This window comes from Adiantum capillus-veneris, chromosome 19, assembly GCF_014529385.1.
Source record: "Adiantum capillus-veneris isolate H3 chromosome 19, ASM1452938v2, whole genome shotgun sequence".
Lineage (NCBI taxonomy): Eukaryota > Viridiplantae > Streptophyta > Polypodiopsida > Polypodiales > Pteridaceae > Adiantum > Adiantum capillus-veneris.
In genome coordinates, this window is record NC_140949.1 from 39,036,290 (window position 1) to 39,053,235 (window position 16,946).

Genomic DNA, 16,946 nt, shown 5'->3' on the forward strand with positions numbered 1-16,946 from the left:
AGTTGCAGAGAAGGAAGCTTATAGCTTTTTAGATGGGTACTCTGGCTACAATCACATCACAATTGCGCTGGAGGACCAAGCTAAAACAGCCTTTATAACCGAATTTGGAGTGTTTGCATTTCGTGTTATGGCTTTTGGCTTAACATATGCCCCTGCTACCTTTCAAAGATTAATAAACACTGCTTTTAGAGAATATTTGAGGGAGTTTTGTGAAGCTTTCTTAGATGACCTTTGTGTTTATTCCTCTTGGAAAGAACATCTGTCATGCTTACGAAAAGTGTTTGAGAAGTGTAGATTGTATCGCATCTCCTTAAACCCTTTAAAATGTCAATTTTGGGTTAAACATGGAGTCATTTTAGGGCATATAGTGTCCAAAAATGGGATTTCCACAGATGAGAGAAAAATTAAAGCTATTGCTGAATTGCCATCACCTACAAACTATAAAGGAGTTCAAAGGTTCATGGGCCATGTTGGTTATTACCGACGGTTTATTTTAAACTTTGCCGAGATAGCTCGTCCTTTGTACAAGCTTCTTATTGAGTTCCAATGGACTGTGGAGTGTGACCATGCTTATGAGTCATTGAAAAAGACCTTGACTAGCGCTCCTATTCTACGAGTGCCCGATTGGAATGTAATTTTCCATGTGCATATTGATGCATTGAACTTTGCTATTGGGTGTGTTCTAGCTCAACCAGGAGAGCATAAACTAGACTACCCCATTAGCTTTGCAAGTCATCAATTGAATGATGCCGAGAGAAACTACACCACTACAGAGCGAGAAGGTTTAGGTATGATTTACGCAGTGAAGAAATTTCGCTACTAGCTTCTGGCCAACAAGTTTGTGTTCTATGTTGATCATCAAGCCTTGTTGTATCTAGTAAATAAACCTTGTTCCACGGGAAGAATTACATGATGGTTGTTAATTCTCCTTGAGTTTGATTTTACCATTGTGGTGAGACCTGGTAAAAGACATGTAATGGCGGATCATTTGTCTCGCATACCCAATGGTGAAGCCCCTACTGGAGTCGATGATGATTTATCCGATACTTCTCTGTTCCTAGTCGAAACCATACCTGAATGGAGTGAGAAGATTATGAACTTTCTAGTTAATGGTTTTCCACCCAAAGAGCTTCGTAAAGACATAGCTCGAAAACTATTAAAAGAATGTGAACCTTACTCTCTCATTGCAGGAACTCTCTATAGGCTAGGGAAGGATAATATTCTTAGAAGTTGTGCCCGTGAGGATGAGTATTTATACATACTGCAAGAAGCCCACATGGGTATAGCCGGAGGACATTTCTCGGGGGAACTAATAGCTAGAAAGGTGTTGCAATCAGGTTATAGGTGGCCAACCTTATTTAAGGATGCGTCACTTTTTGCAAAAGGATGTGATGAATGACAACGTTACAAGATCACACAACGAAAGGATAGGATGCCCTTACACCCTATTAAAGTGACTCAACCATTTGAAAAATGGGGTTTGGACTTTGTAGGCCCAATTAGTCCGGCAGCTCGTAGCACTCAATCTAGATATATTATCGTTGCCACTCACTATGTGACAAAGTGGGCGGAAGCCAAGGCAACACGTAAAGCCAAGTTTCTCTTTGAGAACATTATTACAAGATTTGGTTGTCCATAAGTCCACACCTTATTATCCACAAGCAAATGGCCAAGCTAAGAGCACCAATAAGACCTTAATCTCTATCTTAACCAAAACAGTGGAAGCTCATCGCACAGATTGGGATTTAAAGCTTACATTAGCCTATGGGCTTATCGTACTGCGTACAAAGTTGCCATTAACTGCACACCATTCAAGACGGTGTATGGCCAAGAAGCGGTTATGCCATGGGAGTTTGTCGTTCCTAGTCTTCGAGTAGCTTCTCAAGAAGGTTGGGATGGTAACCCCTTAGTTGAGCGATTATATATCCTTGAAAGGCTAGATGACGAGAGGCAATTAGCTGTGCAAAATGCACTTGTGGAGAAAGATAGGAGGAAGAAATGGTTTGACCGTCATCTAAAGAACAAAGATATCAATGTTGGTGATAAAGTCCTTATGTATGTAGTGCGTAACGAAAAGAAAAAGTTGAAATATGCGGGAAAAGGACCATATAGAGTATGTGAGATCACCCACAAGAAACCATTCGTGTGGAGACTCTTGATGGAGTTGAAACCATTGGATTCCTCAATGGGAGCAATTTAAAAGATACTATGATCCTTTCAGCCAAGAGGAGCTACGTGCCATCCATATGAAAAAGGCAGCCAAGGCACAAACAAAATTGAAGAAGATACAAGCTCAAGCTAAGGCTAAGGAGCGACAACAACGCATAAGACGAAAACAAGAGGCTAACCTTGGAGTCACACATGCATTCCACGTTGAAACCGATGAGGATTGGTTGGACTCTGACACACCTCTACGATACCCTATTGAGCTAAGCAGCACCTATGGAAAAGTTCTATATAACGCCTTATTGGACACGGGTGCTAAATATAATCTGCTATTATATGGGGTGTGGTGTCAGTTAGGGAAGCCACCTCTATCTGAGAGTATTATCCAAGTCAAGGGTGTCAACAAGGAAAAAACTTCAGTTTTTGGAATCTGACACACTTTTGTCAGTTATGACAATGGGGTTGTAGCTCAAGACTTTTTGGTCATGCCTGTTGGAACTATGGAGGGTAATATAAATCTAGGATGCACATGGATGATAGCCACCAAATGCACTATTGATTGGGGGACAGGGGGTGTCACAACACAAAAGCCAACTCTTAGTCCTGCCACGCAAGCCATAGTCCCTGAGATATTGCCTCTTAAGGAAATAAAACCCAAAACATTGCATGTCCAAGAGGTTGAACCATATGTCCCCATAGCCCAACTCTCCAGAGCTTGAACTGATGTAATTGAAATAAAGCTTGAGACACACAAGACCCATCCCAATATAACAAAGAAAACATACAAGTGGGTCCCTAAAGCTTCTTTAGCAACCATAGCCAGTGCTAAAAGAGAGGAGCCTGGTAAGAGACGTCCCATTCACCCCAAGAAATATAAAGAAATGTTGCATTGGATTCCTAAAAAACTATTGGAATCCCAAGGCTACTATGAAGGAAATGATCAAATTTGGGTGCCAAAACGTAAATTGTGCTCTTACTTGTCACCGGGCCCATGTGAGCTCAATCCTGTGCTCCAAAACGAATCAACGATCGCGGAAAGAAAAAAATCACAAAATGCTACACACCCGCTCCAGAGCTAGTTTGGGTACCGAAGAAAGAACAATTTGTTCCACCTAGCTCAAGAAGGGGGGAGTTTCATGAAGCTTCTAGCTCCTCATGTAATGCATCCATAGAGGTAAAAGCTTCTCCACAGCCTCCACCTACAATAGTGGACCTCCCAGTATTCAAGAATCACCTGATGAACCACTTCAAATTCGATCCTGGGAGAGTACCTTACCACCCTTACAACTCGACGAGGCACCTAAGGTAATAGAAAAATACTGGCAAAAATCCTCACCTATCACCAACTGGAACAATTGGTTTCAAAGGGTGACGAGCACATTTCAAATGGTATGATCTACCCAAGGAAGGGGGGAGTGTTTGTTGACAGTAATCATTCACTCACTTCCCTCTCAACCTTCCTCCGTGACCTCTCAATCTCCCAATCTTAGGGCATGCACATAAAAAGCCTTATACTCACAAAAAACAAAAAAATAAAGAGCAAGAGCAATTAGGAAACAAGTATGCACAATAAAATTCAAAACATTGACTAAGACCTACACATTCGCATCCGGTACACGTAAACAAAAACCTATGCCATAAAACACCTTTGATCCTCATCACTTGAGTGATGAAGGGCATGTAGAATTAGTACGATAGGAGTGTTTCTGTTTTAGAGTTGAGTGATTAGCAAAGTTTCTTTTTTCCCACTGATGTGCCTCCTAGAGGTATTCTTTGTGTTTCCTAGTGTGTACAGGAACGTGTTGCTGTGGTTAGGATTTGGACCTTCATGGAATCTTTCTCTCGTTCACACTTCAAATCAACCGCGACCATCAACACAAACAGGTGTTTCTTATCCATTAGCATTGCCCCTTATCTTTTTGCATCCATGTTTGTCTGCTTTAATTGTGATTGGTAGCATAATATTCAACACATTTGCTTAGTATCAAACATTAAATTCAATGTAATTTTTTGTCATAATCACTTGTTTAGGTTTAAAAATCAAGCAGTCCAACTAAGCTAGTTTGACCAAGCCAGAAGTTATGGATTTTCTCTTAATACCATGGGGAATTCCTTCCTAATAATCAATGGTTACTTAGGTTCTTAATCCGATTTAGGCAGCATTGTGAGAAATTTACTAGGGCTTTCTAGTGGGCTTAGTCCCTATTGACCTTTAGCTTAAGTATCATAAAGGGAGTTTACTAGTGTGATGAGCCTGAGGAGGGTAACAATGTTATATGACCCCCCAAAGTTACAAAATTAAAATTTTGAAAACGAACAAACAAAAAATCAAAGTGCCACAATGTAAAATCTTAAGCTAGAAGAGAAATCTCAGCTTGATTTGGTACTTCACTCACATGTATCGCCTATGGTACTAGAGCCCTAGAGGTTCCCTGTGTGGGCGCTTTTCCTTGAAAAGCAAAAAACCCAAGGCATACAAAATAAGCACACACATCAAATTGAATCACTGTGAAAAGACTTTGGGGGGTCAAAGAAAAGGTAATCAGTCAGGCAATGATTTCATGAGAAATTCCTTTTATTGTAGCTTAACTACAAGGTCTTCTAGGTATAGCCTCTAGTCAGCCCTTGAACATGAAATACTTGGCTCTCACGATTAAAGAACTTAATTGACCAGAGAAAATTAAGAAGCTTACCCATGGTATTAATAGTCGATCTCTAGTGCCTTTCAACCGTTAAATTAGCGACCCCAGACTTTTTTAATTTTTTATCTTTACAACTATTTATGCGTTTGATTATATTGCAATTTAATGTTTATTGCTGACAAATGGTTTAAAATTCTGTTACCAATCAAATTGTCTGCCTACAACTGCATATGCTTTTTAATTGCTTATGAGAATGCAATTACTGTGCCAATGTTGTTTGATTTTGCAGTAACTGAAGGAGGCTAAGGACATTCATCTCAAAAGCTCTTCCACCTCGACGAACGAGCTTCAACTCAATAGCTTCCGAGGACGGAATCTACATCAGGAAGGGGGGCATGTTAACCATCATGCACATTCCTATCACCTACGACGGACATTGTAATATTTATTTGGTAGAGTCAGGTACCGGGCTTGTCGATCCAATAGGAAAAGGGTAAGAGTGATTGCCGATGAGAGGCGCACTCTAACTGGAACATTCAAGGGATTAGTTGACTAAGCATGGGCGCCCAAGTGTGAATGGGGCGAGCTCATATAAAAGTCAACTAAACCTAAAATTCACTCATTCTCTCATTTGTGCAATTGAAGAGTGGTCTTGCTCCATCTCCATCTTCTTCTTCTTCATCTCCTTGTGTGTGTGTGTGTGTGTGTGTGTGTGTGTGTGTGTGTGTGTGTGTGTGTGTATACGTGAGAGAGAGAGAGAGAGAGTGGGTGTGATCGAGCATTGCGGCGGCACGACGACGGCCAGGCGGCTGAGCGCGGCATAGCGGCGTCTCCCTCTTCCTCGCGGCGAGGAATCCTCCACGACAAGAAGCATAGAGCGGTGAGTGACACACCAACGCCATCTTTGAGCTTACTAGTTTAGGCTTGTTGTGTTCTTGGAGCCATTTGTGGCTTGCACACAGTGTATCGGCAAGTTCCTTGCATTGACACGTGCAACACACGCGCACAGCAACGTACTCCGCGTAGTCAGTCATATCCTCCTGCCGTGTGCTCTCGCTCACCAACTCATGTCACTCCACCACCGACTCCGGTAAGCAATCCCTGGGTTACCCCACCATCATCTCTGCCTCGTATTGTTTGGCAACTCTTTCCCGAAGGGGACACAGTTGGGCAAGGGGCTATGGCGCAACCAGTGACGGGTGGTCATATTAAGTATAGTCGCTTTTGAGGTTGATCAAAGGAAGATCATGATGCACATTTGCGGCAATTTAATAAGGTGTATGGATTGAATCATCTTGGTGCAGTGGTTCCTCTCCAGCAACAATCTGTGTTTGAGTCCACAGTTTCAGGGAAAGCTATAAATGGTTGTCAAAGTATCCTGATGATCACTTTGAAACTTATATCAAAGGTTCCAGAGTGTTCTTGCATCGATTCAGAACAAAAAAGACAGTCCCTCAACATTTGGAAAAGCTTCGGTTGCGTCAAAAGTTGTTACTAATGGAGGATTATGCTACGAAGTTTTGGATGCTCTTGCAGCGGGTACCTCAGGCACACCAGCCAGTAACCGAGGTGTTGAATGATTATTTTCTACGAGAGCTGAATAAAGATCTCATAACTGATATGCCAACAGCGGATAAGGTAACCACTCCACTGGATAATGTGATTGCACGAGCTGTTGTGGCAGGAGAAGCATTAGAAGATACTGAGTCGCCACGCAAATCAAAGAAAAGAATCGCAAGAAATCTCAACGTAAATCTCAGGGCAGTGGCAGTGGTAGTTCGGAGTCAGAGAGTACAGGCTCAGAACCTTCAAATTTAGGCAACAGTGGTTTGGTGTAAGAATCGAAGGACGCACCTCGGAAAAAATCCCAGCGTCAAGGGAAAGGTGTTTCATCTGGATCTGCAGAATCTTCTACAATGGTAAAGAGTCTGAAGGAGCTATGGTGTACTCAGTGCCGGAATCCTAGACATGCCGCTCAAGATTGCGCTATGAATAAGAAATGGTGTGAGATTTGCACTGCAAATACCCATAATACAGTGGAATGTTATTACAATGGTCGTGGCCATAGGAGTCGGGACTCTTCTACATGGCCAATAGTTAGTACAAGAGCCTGCGGTGGCACTGGCTCACCTCATGCATTGGAGGCACCTTTTCTAGGACCAGCTGGGGGACGAGGTCAGGAGGGGTCGCGACCGCGGACGAGTTGGCCGAGATCCGAATCGACCCAAGACGTGCCTTTTCTGTTTGGGAGAGCGGCATTGCCAATCGGAGTGTTCAGAATCCTTGGAATATGATCGGAAGAAACACAAACGTGCTGCCAAAAAGTAGCCTAGTGTAGCTATGGTTCAGATTGAGGGATTGGAGGAGTCTGTCCCGGTGGTTTTGTTGATTACCCGTTCTGGAAAAAATGTGGTACCATTAGCAAGTGTCAAGCTTCCGAATTAGTCAACTCAAGAGGATGTACAAAAAAAGACTATAATATGGATGCCACAGTCAGTGCCACTGTTGCAATCACTAGGATCTTTGGCGAGCTCTTTGGAGAAGAAAGAGGAAAAAGCCAAAAACAGGGCAAGTACCATGGAAGAGGATAATTGGGATTCTGTTTGGAAGGAGGCACTAGAATCACCATTACAGGTTCGATTGCGATCTTTATTGAAACTAGTTCCAATTTTTCATAAATCTTTGTTGAGTTAGGATTTTAAAAAAATAAAAGAGATGGAAGTCGATGTTGCGACGGCGATTGAGGAAGTGCGGGATGATTCAGTCTCGTTGCCTGCTACTAGGATTAGGGATACACGCATCTCGGAGCTTTCAGTACGATATGATGAAACGTATATCGACAAAGTCTTATTAGATGGAGGTGTGGGGTTAATATTATTACTCAAGCAGCTTGTGAGTGCTTTGGTCTTGGTGATTAGGAACCTACTCCCTTTGTAGTTTGCATGGCGGATCAGAGAAGAGTACAGCCAATAGGATTGCTAAGAGGAATTGTGATGGATGAGCCTAGTCTGTCCTTTGCTATTTCGTTAGTGGCGTTAAATATTGAAGATTACAATCAGAATTATCATATTATATTGGGGAGACCATGGCTATGCCAAGCCAAGGTAAAGCATAATTGGGAGGCAAATATGCTGACAGTAAAAAAGGGTCGCAGGAAAGTTCGGGTGATGTTGGGAACCTGCAGGCAACCAGTTCAAGCAGCATAGCCTCTAATAGCGAAAATAGTGAATATGGTGGAAGGATTAGAAGAGGATGAAGAGGAGCGATTCTTGAAGGCTAATCCGTATTTAGTTTCTCTTTATCTTGTAGATATTTCTATGATTTTGGAGGGGAATTCATGTTATATCCTTGAAAGGTGGAATGGAGCGTGTGACGTCATGTTTAGGATACATTCTACAATTCACTGAAAGGTCCTCATTTTTCATGCCCTTTGACCTAACGTTCTCCTTCGAAGCTTCAAAAATGGTGTTTTGTTTGTTTTTTTATGGAGGGGCTCATACTCTCACAAGACCTCTACGTGCATATGATACACATCTCTTAGATTCCTCGTAAAGGCTCATTGCGGAGAAGCTTTGAGCCTCACCTGAGACATGACTACTCGAAACTGCCAACAGCTTGAGGTGAGGGCAATGGACAAAAGAACTTTTAAGATTTGTGCTCGACATTACGCATAAGGAAATGTGGGAAAAAATGAGTTCAGAGAGTTTTCAAAAACTCAAAAGATCAAGATATTCAATATTGAATTCTTAGCCGATGTCGTAGATCTGAATGGTGCTCTCATTATTGGATTACATTTTGGGTTCTTTTTATAGAGATACTATGTAATGAAGGAGATATTCAATTTTATAAAAAAAACCATATTAAAAAGCAAAAAATAAATTTCCCATTATCTCTTTTTACACGACAAAGCATTTCTTACAAAGCCCAAATTTGAGTCTGGATGTTTTAGCTAAAAGCAAAGGGAATGCCTTTCTCTAAATGCATCCACATATGTTTGCACCTTGAAGGCCTATAGTGTTGCATACCCAGGGGTTGTTAGAGAAATATTTTGTTACAACAATTAAATTGAAGAGTGTGTGTGTGTGTGTGGATGCGTGCATGCATGATGCGATGTGCATGCGAGAAGGGAAGAGGGAGAGAGTAGACACTATGTGGGTGGAGTAGGGCTTTGGTGAGCTACTCCTTATTGTTGTGTATATGTGCATCAAATAAGGTGGTCACTGGGCGGGCGCCCATGGCTTGGGCGGTCGGGCAAGGCACAGACGCTTATACCACAAAGCCTCCCACTTAAAGGCAAATGTGTCGATAAGTGGGTCCTACTAGCTAAACTACTAGTATGTATAAGAAAACAGGTGAGAGACTCTCTCAACCTACACCCACTGGCTCGCTCATTTGATCTACATGCAACCGTATATCGGCTCTCATGGTAGGCGAGCATGTGTACCCATGCTAGAGCCTGCATGTAAATCCCGCAGACTACTCTGTATGGTCTGCAAAACTCCACTATGCATCATGCTAGTGTCAGTCATTGCACGACTGACAATATCTGCTGCAAATGCTCCCACTGCAGCTGCTAGGTTGGGCCTCGACACTAACAAGTCAAACATGAGACACCCAAACGCTGATGAAATCTGCGCAAACCTGGGTGTACTCGCCTCCCCTGTGTTATGTGTATACTCTCCATCATCAGGACTAGCTATCACAAATGGATGTGTCGACTCTGACTCCTAGAGGACCATCTCCTCCTCATCCATAAGGACTCGATCTGTCCTAATATCACCTCATCAGCCTCTAGCATGAGCATATAAAAAAACTCCATATCTGTCATCTTGGCATGTGTCTCTAGGGAGCAGACCCGCTCTACCTTTATCTCCACACACTCAAACAACGCTTGTTGCATCTCACTGGAGAAATCCCACGGTTGCATGGTCGTCCAACAGTGCCACACACACACACACACACACACACACACACACACACACACACACACACACACACACACACAGAGTCATGATATGGGTGGTGTGGTGGGTTAGTGGCCATTCAAATTGTGGATTTCTGCCACTATTCGTGATTGGGAGCTTGTTAAAGTCCTCTGCATGCAAGGGAATGGTGGGCTCTACATGACAAGGGGTTGGCAGGCGTTGCAGTGCGAGTTGGAGTGGGTAGTCATCCCTGCATGTAGTACACCTACATATTATTGACATTGTCGCATACTAGGCCATTGTACTGGTGTCGTAGGCCTAAGATTGAAGTGGTTACTGGCAACTATCGCTCGGCTTGCACTCATGTCCTCAATTAATTACTCTAATAGACCAAGCCTTTGGTAGCATGCTTGTGAAGATGAGGAGGATATTCGACATGCTGATTTGTGCTGCCCGTTTAGTACGTGGCTAGCCCCAAGTATATGAAAGCACATCCGTCAATCATTTTGTGACTTGTGAAGGTTAGATGCGGTTGGTTCCCATGACAAGCTACTCTTCTTTCAAGTTTAGTCTCATATTCAAGCTCCCTCTACAATCCTTGATTTTCCCTTTGTCATAAGGACATGATCGAGATTCTTCAAGATCTCTTTGAGTTTCTCCTATGATGCTAAAATTCTTGTCTGCCTCTTTTTTCCTTTTTCCTCAAATTCTTCTTGTCTACTTATCTTGTGTTGCTTCTTCTTCTTATTATTTTCTTAGGCATCTTTCCCATGTTATGTTCCTTGGCTTGGTGCTAGGTTAACGAGACTCAGCTATGGGTTGGCATCCACCAAAATTTTTCTTTTTTCCTCTCGATCCTCTTCATCACAATGTTTCATGGGTTCGTCTCCTATGTTGGGCAAAAACATGAGGAATGTGTGTGTGTGTGTGTGTGTGTGTGTGTGTGTGTGTGTGTGTGTGTGTGTGTGTGTGTGTGTGTGTGTGTGTGTGTGTGTGTGTGTAAAGTTAGGATTCGTGATCAAGCTTCCTTTTTATATCTCTGATTCATCCTATGATGCTAAACGTCGTATTCGTCTTCTATTTCATTGTTATATGCATATTAAAAATCTATCACTTACCATGCCATGATCATCTCAAGCTCTCCGACACTCACATTCTCTTCACATCCCTAAAGAATTCATCTCGGTTAGTATAAACTAAAATACTTTTCAAAAATTGTAAAGATTTGCAAGAAATTTGCAAATCAAGGAGGAACAAAACAATAAAATTAAATAAAACTAAATGGAGTTGTATAATTGTACTTATCTTTGGTACTTGATTGCAAAGATCCACATTTTCAAAAAGTGAATCATGCACCTGACTGGGATATCGAGTTTAGGACTTCTATGATTGCCTGCTAGCAAGAACATAGCCAAGGCTCTGATACCATTGCTACAAAGGGGGACGCGATGTCCCTCCAAAATATACAAATAGTGCACAATCAACAACATGATCCACAAATCCACGTACGTGGATAATTGAATATGCATAGAATCCATAGCAAGTTTAATACGAGCGAGGTAGAGTGCAAGAGAAAGAGAGAAAGCACGTGCAGGTGCACCTCCTAGAGCGGAGTGCTACATCGACACGGCGAGAGAGTAGAGAGAAGAGGAGAAGAATAAACACAAGCACTGAGTGCAATCTCCCCCCCCCCCCCCCCCCGTGCAAGAGTGACCATTTTCCTCTTGCACGTATTTACTTTATAGATTTCTTGAATGGTAAAAGTGAGTACAAACTGGCCGGCGGTCATAAATGGCCAAAGCTCATAAGAGCACTTGAATAGTAAATTCTACATATAATATATATCCATTCAGATAGGCCTAGCTCAGTCAAGCCTTTTCCATGTGTCAGTTGTAGTAAATACCAAAATATCAATTCCATTACAGAAACACTCGAGCTTACTTGCCCGTCTCTCACACGCCGTTTGTGTGTGTGTGTGTGTGTGTGTGTGTGTGTGTGTGTGTGTGTGTGTGTGTGTGTGTGTGTGTGTGTGTGTGTGTGTGTGTGTGTGTGTGTGTGTGTGTGTGTGTGTGCCCACACTGAGAGCATACACGTCCACTCTTGTTGCCATGACCAAGAGAGTTCTCAAGCTCGCTCTCTTTCTCGTGCAAATCATGTTGTTTGTATCTTCTCTCTCTCTCTCTCTCTCTCTCTCTCTCTCTCTCTCTCTCTCTCTCTCTCTCTCTCTCTCTCTCTCTCTCTCGTGTGTGTGTGTGTATGCGAACACGTCCTTACACACACTCCAAAAAAAAAAGGCTCTTCTATGCTCCCTCTATGGAAAATATGTGTGTGTGTGTGAGTGTACACACATATGCACACCATTCACTTCCACTTTTCTTTACCTTGCAGAAGCCTTGCTTCAATCCAATGACAGAACACACACAATGATGCCCCTTGTTCAATTGCCTTGGAGAAGCTTCAAAACCCCCATGCTTTGCTTTCTTTTGGAAAACTCTAGCGCTATCAAATTGCCTTGCCTTTGCCTCATCAAGGTTTGATTTGCTTCAAAGCTTCAACTCCTCCAATCTGCTAAGCTCTCCAAGGCTCACCTTCATGTAAAGCCCGTAGTGGGACTGCCAGGAATGATCCTCCAAACCTCCCTTTATATAGCTCCCTGGGCCTCATTCCCTATCCACACTCCCCGCCGGCCCCTTGGGCCTGGTCCTTCAACCACCGGGCTATGCCTTTGGCATGACATTACTCCACCCTTGGAGAAGCGTTTTTGTCCTCGAAAACAAGAGTGGTGATACACTAATATGTGCCACAGTGGCATCCTTCATAGATCCATCTGTTCTATGAGAGGTTCAATGAAATCATGAATAACATCCGAATTTTCGACATTGTTGTCCCTGTGAAACCATCTTGGTGTAGCTGTCTCATATACAACATAGCGTATAATTTTAGAACTCACTTGAGTATGCTAAATGAGTTATCACAACTAAGATGTACCCAAAAGAGTACCCCTTTCACTATCCATGAAAGTAACTTGCTGATGTAACTCACCAGCCAAGTTTAAGTCCTTGACTTGTTATCTTATCGTATCAATAAACAACCCCACCATTAGTGGTCAAAGTTGAGAATCTTAATTATAGTTGAAGAGACTAAACCTAGTCGCAAACTTACTATAACATACAGTAGGCAAATTCCAACTAGAGTAACAAATGCATACTAATTGGATCGTGTGGTGCTAAGGTACGCACTTTGCATATCCTTTAGCACAAGATTACGCTTTGTAATCTACCTAATCTGCCTATTTCTGTGGACACCGACAGTAGCAATTGCTAAGAAAATGACAATGTCATGAATAACCATCTTGGTTAACTTGAAAGATCTACAAGCACCCAACCGAGCCATGACCTCTTTTGATAATTGGTAGACACAAAGTAATCTCATAGAGATACTGCACATAGAGTGCAAAATGCTTCATAAGCAACTAATGTGATGAATATGCATGCCGCTCCAAATCAGCCTTTGCTAAACACTAGGGCCCATAACACTAGTGTGCATGCATTTAGTAAAAAACAGATCCGAACCTGTATATCCATGATCATCCTTGCCAAAACTGATGGCAGATGTGATGCTCCTAGTACACATTAAAGAGGAATGTAAATAGTTCTAAAAGGAAACCAAATACTTTCTGTTGCAATCATTTGCAAGCCTTGCTGAAATGTTTGAACCATAATAGAAGGTGAAACATTAATCACTTCTAGGTACAAACAATGAAACCTTTTCATTAACAACTCATAGCTTTGCTATATGCATAAACAGTAGCACTTGTACGTTTAACAACTCATTCTAAGTATCCTTTAATGTTGTCTTGTACGTTTAACAAGTCAATCTAAGTATCTAACAATTGTTGGCCACTAAAATTGCTCCTGATACGTCGTGCTGAAAATGGTCTAGCAAACACATTTGACCAGCACCTAGGGACATCGTCGCGACACATAATTGAAGTAGTGGTGCCAGAAACTCATATTCTCCACATGTGGAATATGTCTTAGGTAAGGATGTCTGGAAAAAACATCCTTCAAGTACGAGATGTACTTGGGTGTGGAGGTAACTGTAAACACGCATGCGATGTGCGTGAGAGAGACCCTCATTATCCATGCTCCACACTGGCTAAACCGAACTCCTTGAGTTCCTAGACCATGTTATATCCCATGTGACAATGTGCCATATCAAACCCTACAAGTGGGTCCATAACTGTGGAATGTAGAAATTTATTGTGGACACTAAAGCCCAAATTTATTAGCTCTTATGTGACCTTGTCATCTCGTTGAAGAGCAAAAATGGAGGAAAACATAGAAGTTTATTCATCCAACTGGAAAAAGTCAAGCAAAACATATGCAAAAATGGAAAGAAACCAAATCATATGCATATTGGAGGTTGAACATAGTGTTCACTTACCTGTAGTCAAAGACACTTGCCTAAATTTCCCGCCTGCAAAGGCCTGGGAGTACTAATTTGAAAATTAGTAAAATGCAAGTAATATTACACATGTAACCTTGGGTGTTGCCGTTGCAATCCAAACCCCTCGGTTAAAATTGACATTGCCAAACTGCTTGGTTAGAATTTTGTATGGAAACTGCTCAACTAGCAGAGCCAACAGTATCTTAATTCAACTTTGGAGGTTGAAATTATCCACAAGCCCTTGGCAACTTATGGACTTCTTTCCTTGAAAGTGCAAGTGTGAAGATTCCAAGAATTGACCATCACACTTAATAAGTGATTTAGTAATCACGAGCTGGGTCTTACCCCAAAATTGGACTCATATAGACACTCTTAGTGCTATATATAAAATAGGAGATCCATTGAAGTTGGAATTGAGGAAACCCCTTATTCTAATGTGTCGTATGTCCCTTGCAGATACTCCAATGCAGTCTATATGTGTGTCATAGCTTATCCTATAAACGTACAACAGTGTACGTGTACCACATCCTCATAGAGAGAGGTACCATAAGTCACATCTTGATCCACTTACCTTGTATGTGATCGTGACTGTACCAGGGTGACTTTAAATACGGCACTTTGCTTGTGAATAAATATACACAATATTTTAATATATCAATCACTTACCTTGTCCTTGACATAGTAGTTAGTGTTATAGCGGAAGTGTATGCAATGATGGGTGTCGTACATCCATCATACTAGTATGTCATCCATCATCGATGATAGTCTCAACCATGTGAGCCACTAGTATGCGTGCCTTGCACGATTACACTGACAGGATACATCACAGTGCGCCTTTGCGTAAACTATGAGCTTATATCCACATAGTGCCAAAAATGTGTGCCATGATCATTGATCTAAAGTCAATCGATAATACCTTGGCACAAAAGAGAAGCCGTGCTTCACAGGAAGACATGCAAAGCACTTTGCTTTGTACAGTGGCTACTTATGGAGTCTACCCAAGCACTTTGCCTTGCAGAGCAGAGATATTGGTTGCAAAGTGAAAAGTAAAAAATAGACAATTTAACAAACATAACTTGTGGCCAGGTTTCTGGTAGTGCGCTCGAATCCGGCTCATAGCCATATATACGAGCAATGTGAGAGCTGTCGGATGTCCTACACATGCCTTGGCTTGGTTTAATCCGATCTCTAATGAGAAAACATGCAGATAAGTTGTAAAGACTTCCAACTTTGTATGCTGATAGCATCTTTCGAACGTCGAAAACTCCTATGCAGTATATCTTCGAGTGAAGCCTTGCTTCCTAGAAGTCAATCAGTAAGATGAGACATAACTGATATTGAATGCTCATAGCAAATAGGTACGTTTTTTGATACACATGTGTCCAAGTAGAGAAGAATCGATCTTGTCAAAATTTTATTAGAGAATCGGCCTTGCCGAATCATGCAGCGTATTGAGAATCATGAGATTGCCCAATACTGATAGAGATAGCATCTGTAGCTTGACTATCAAGAGTCAACTACTGCCAAACACTACCGAGTGCCCTTGGTATCAAAAGTCATAGCATCTCGTATGTGTGGTGGTCGCATTGGGTTCAGCTCATAGCGGTGGATGTCAATGTGTTTACCACTACTTCATATAGTTATGTTGCATGCTCACTGGCAAGCTACAACACCTAGAAGGGATTATGCATCCAATGCATGGAGGCGTGCTCCCAAAAACCTTTTTTCTTGGAAGCCTAAAATTTTTCCCCCTCTGCTTGATATCTATAAGAGGACATACTAAAAGAGACATTAAGCAATGAGAGCTATGGCCCAATTGATTTACAGCCTTGCTGCAGCTCCTCGTAAGCGCTGATTTCCTCAAAGGCAATGCATCATAGCATGTAGAAACCCAATTTCACAAACCTCCATCATACTCAGATGTATAATTCATATCAGGTTCTCAAGTATCCCTGCATGGAGCCTTGCTCCTTAATCTATACTAATGACATGCCCTACATGTATCCAAACCGGGTTAAAGGGACATTACCAAACTTGGAAATCTAAAAAATGTATTGCAGATATAGCCGTGCTATCTTCATTAAGTTCCTCTAGTGTTTGCATATGAATAAAACAAACCATTCCTAAACTTGTTCTAGTCTTGTTGTCTACACGAGCCGTGCTTGTTGGCAACTTCATACAAGTTCATACTCTATAGACATCGTGGATAGCTTCATACCGAATTATATTCCATAATCTAAACATGATTGATTTACCTTGCTTATGCGGAGTTGTACTTCGAGCTGATGACTCGTGCAATATCGATGCATCCATATATTGTGGATTTGTCTTGCCAATATTTGTGGATTTGTCTTGCCAATATTTGTGCATGTTGAACTAGGCCGGAGCCGACGACCCCTGTTGAATCTGTGGACTCATGCTTTTTATGGAAACTCACATCCAATCTTGCATGTCATCGATGATATGGCGAATCTCCCAAGCTGATGGTTGAATGTGCCAACTCAGTTGCAAATCACGTGGGCTACCGCCCTTGTTCGAGGATGAAGTCAAGAAGCCCGTGGGCATTGGCCCTTATTGGAAAAAGGTCCTTTGCCCTAAGGCCAAAGGTCTTTGGGCGCTTAAATGTGAAAAAAAACGCCTTCAAGAGATGGCGATGGTGCAGCAGAACAGTGCGAGGGCGAGGGAGAGATTATCCATCGATGTGAAGCGGCCCAACATTTGTAGTGACGTGAATCCCCTGGCTCAGCGGCGTGCACCCTTCAAG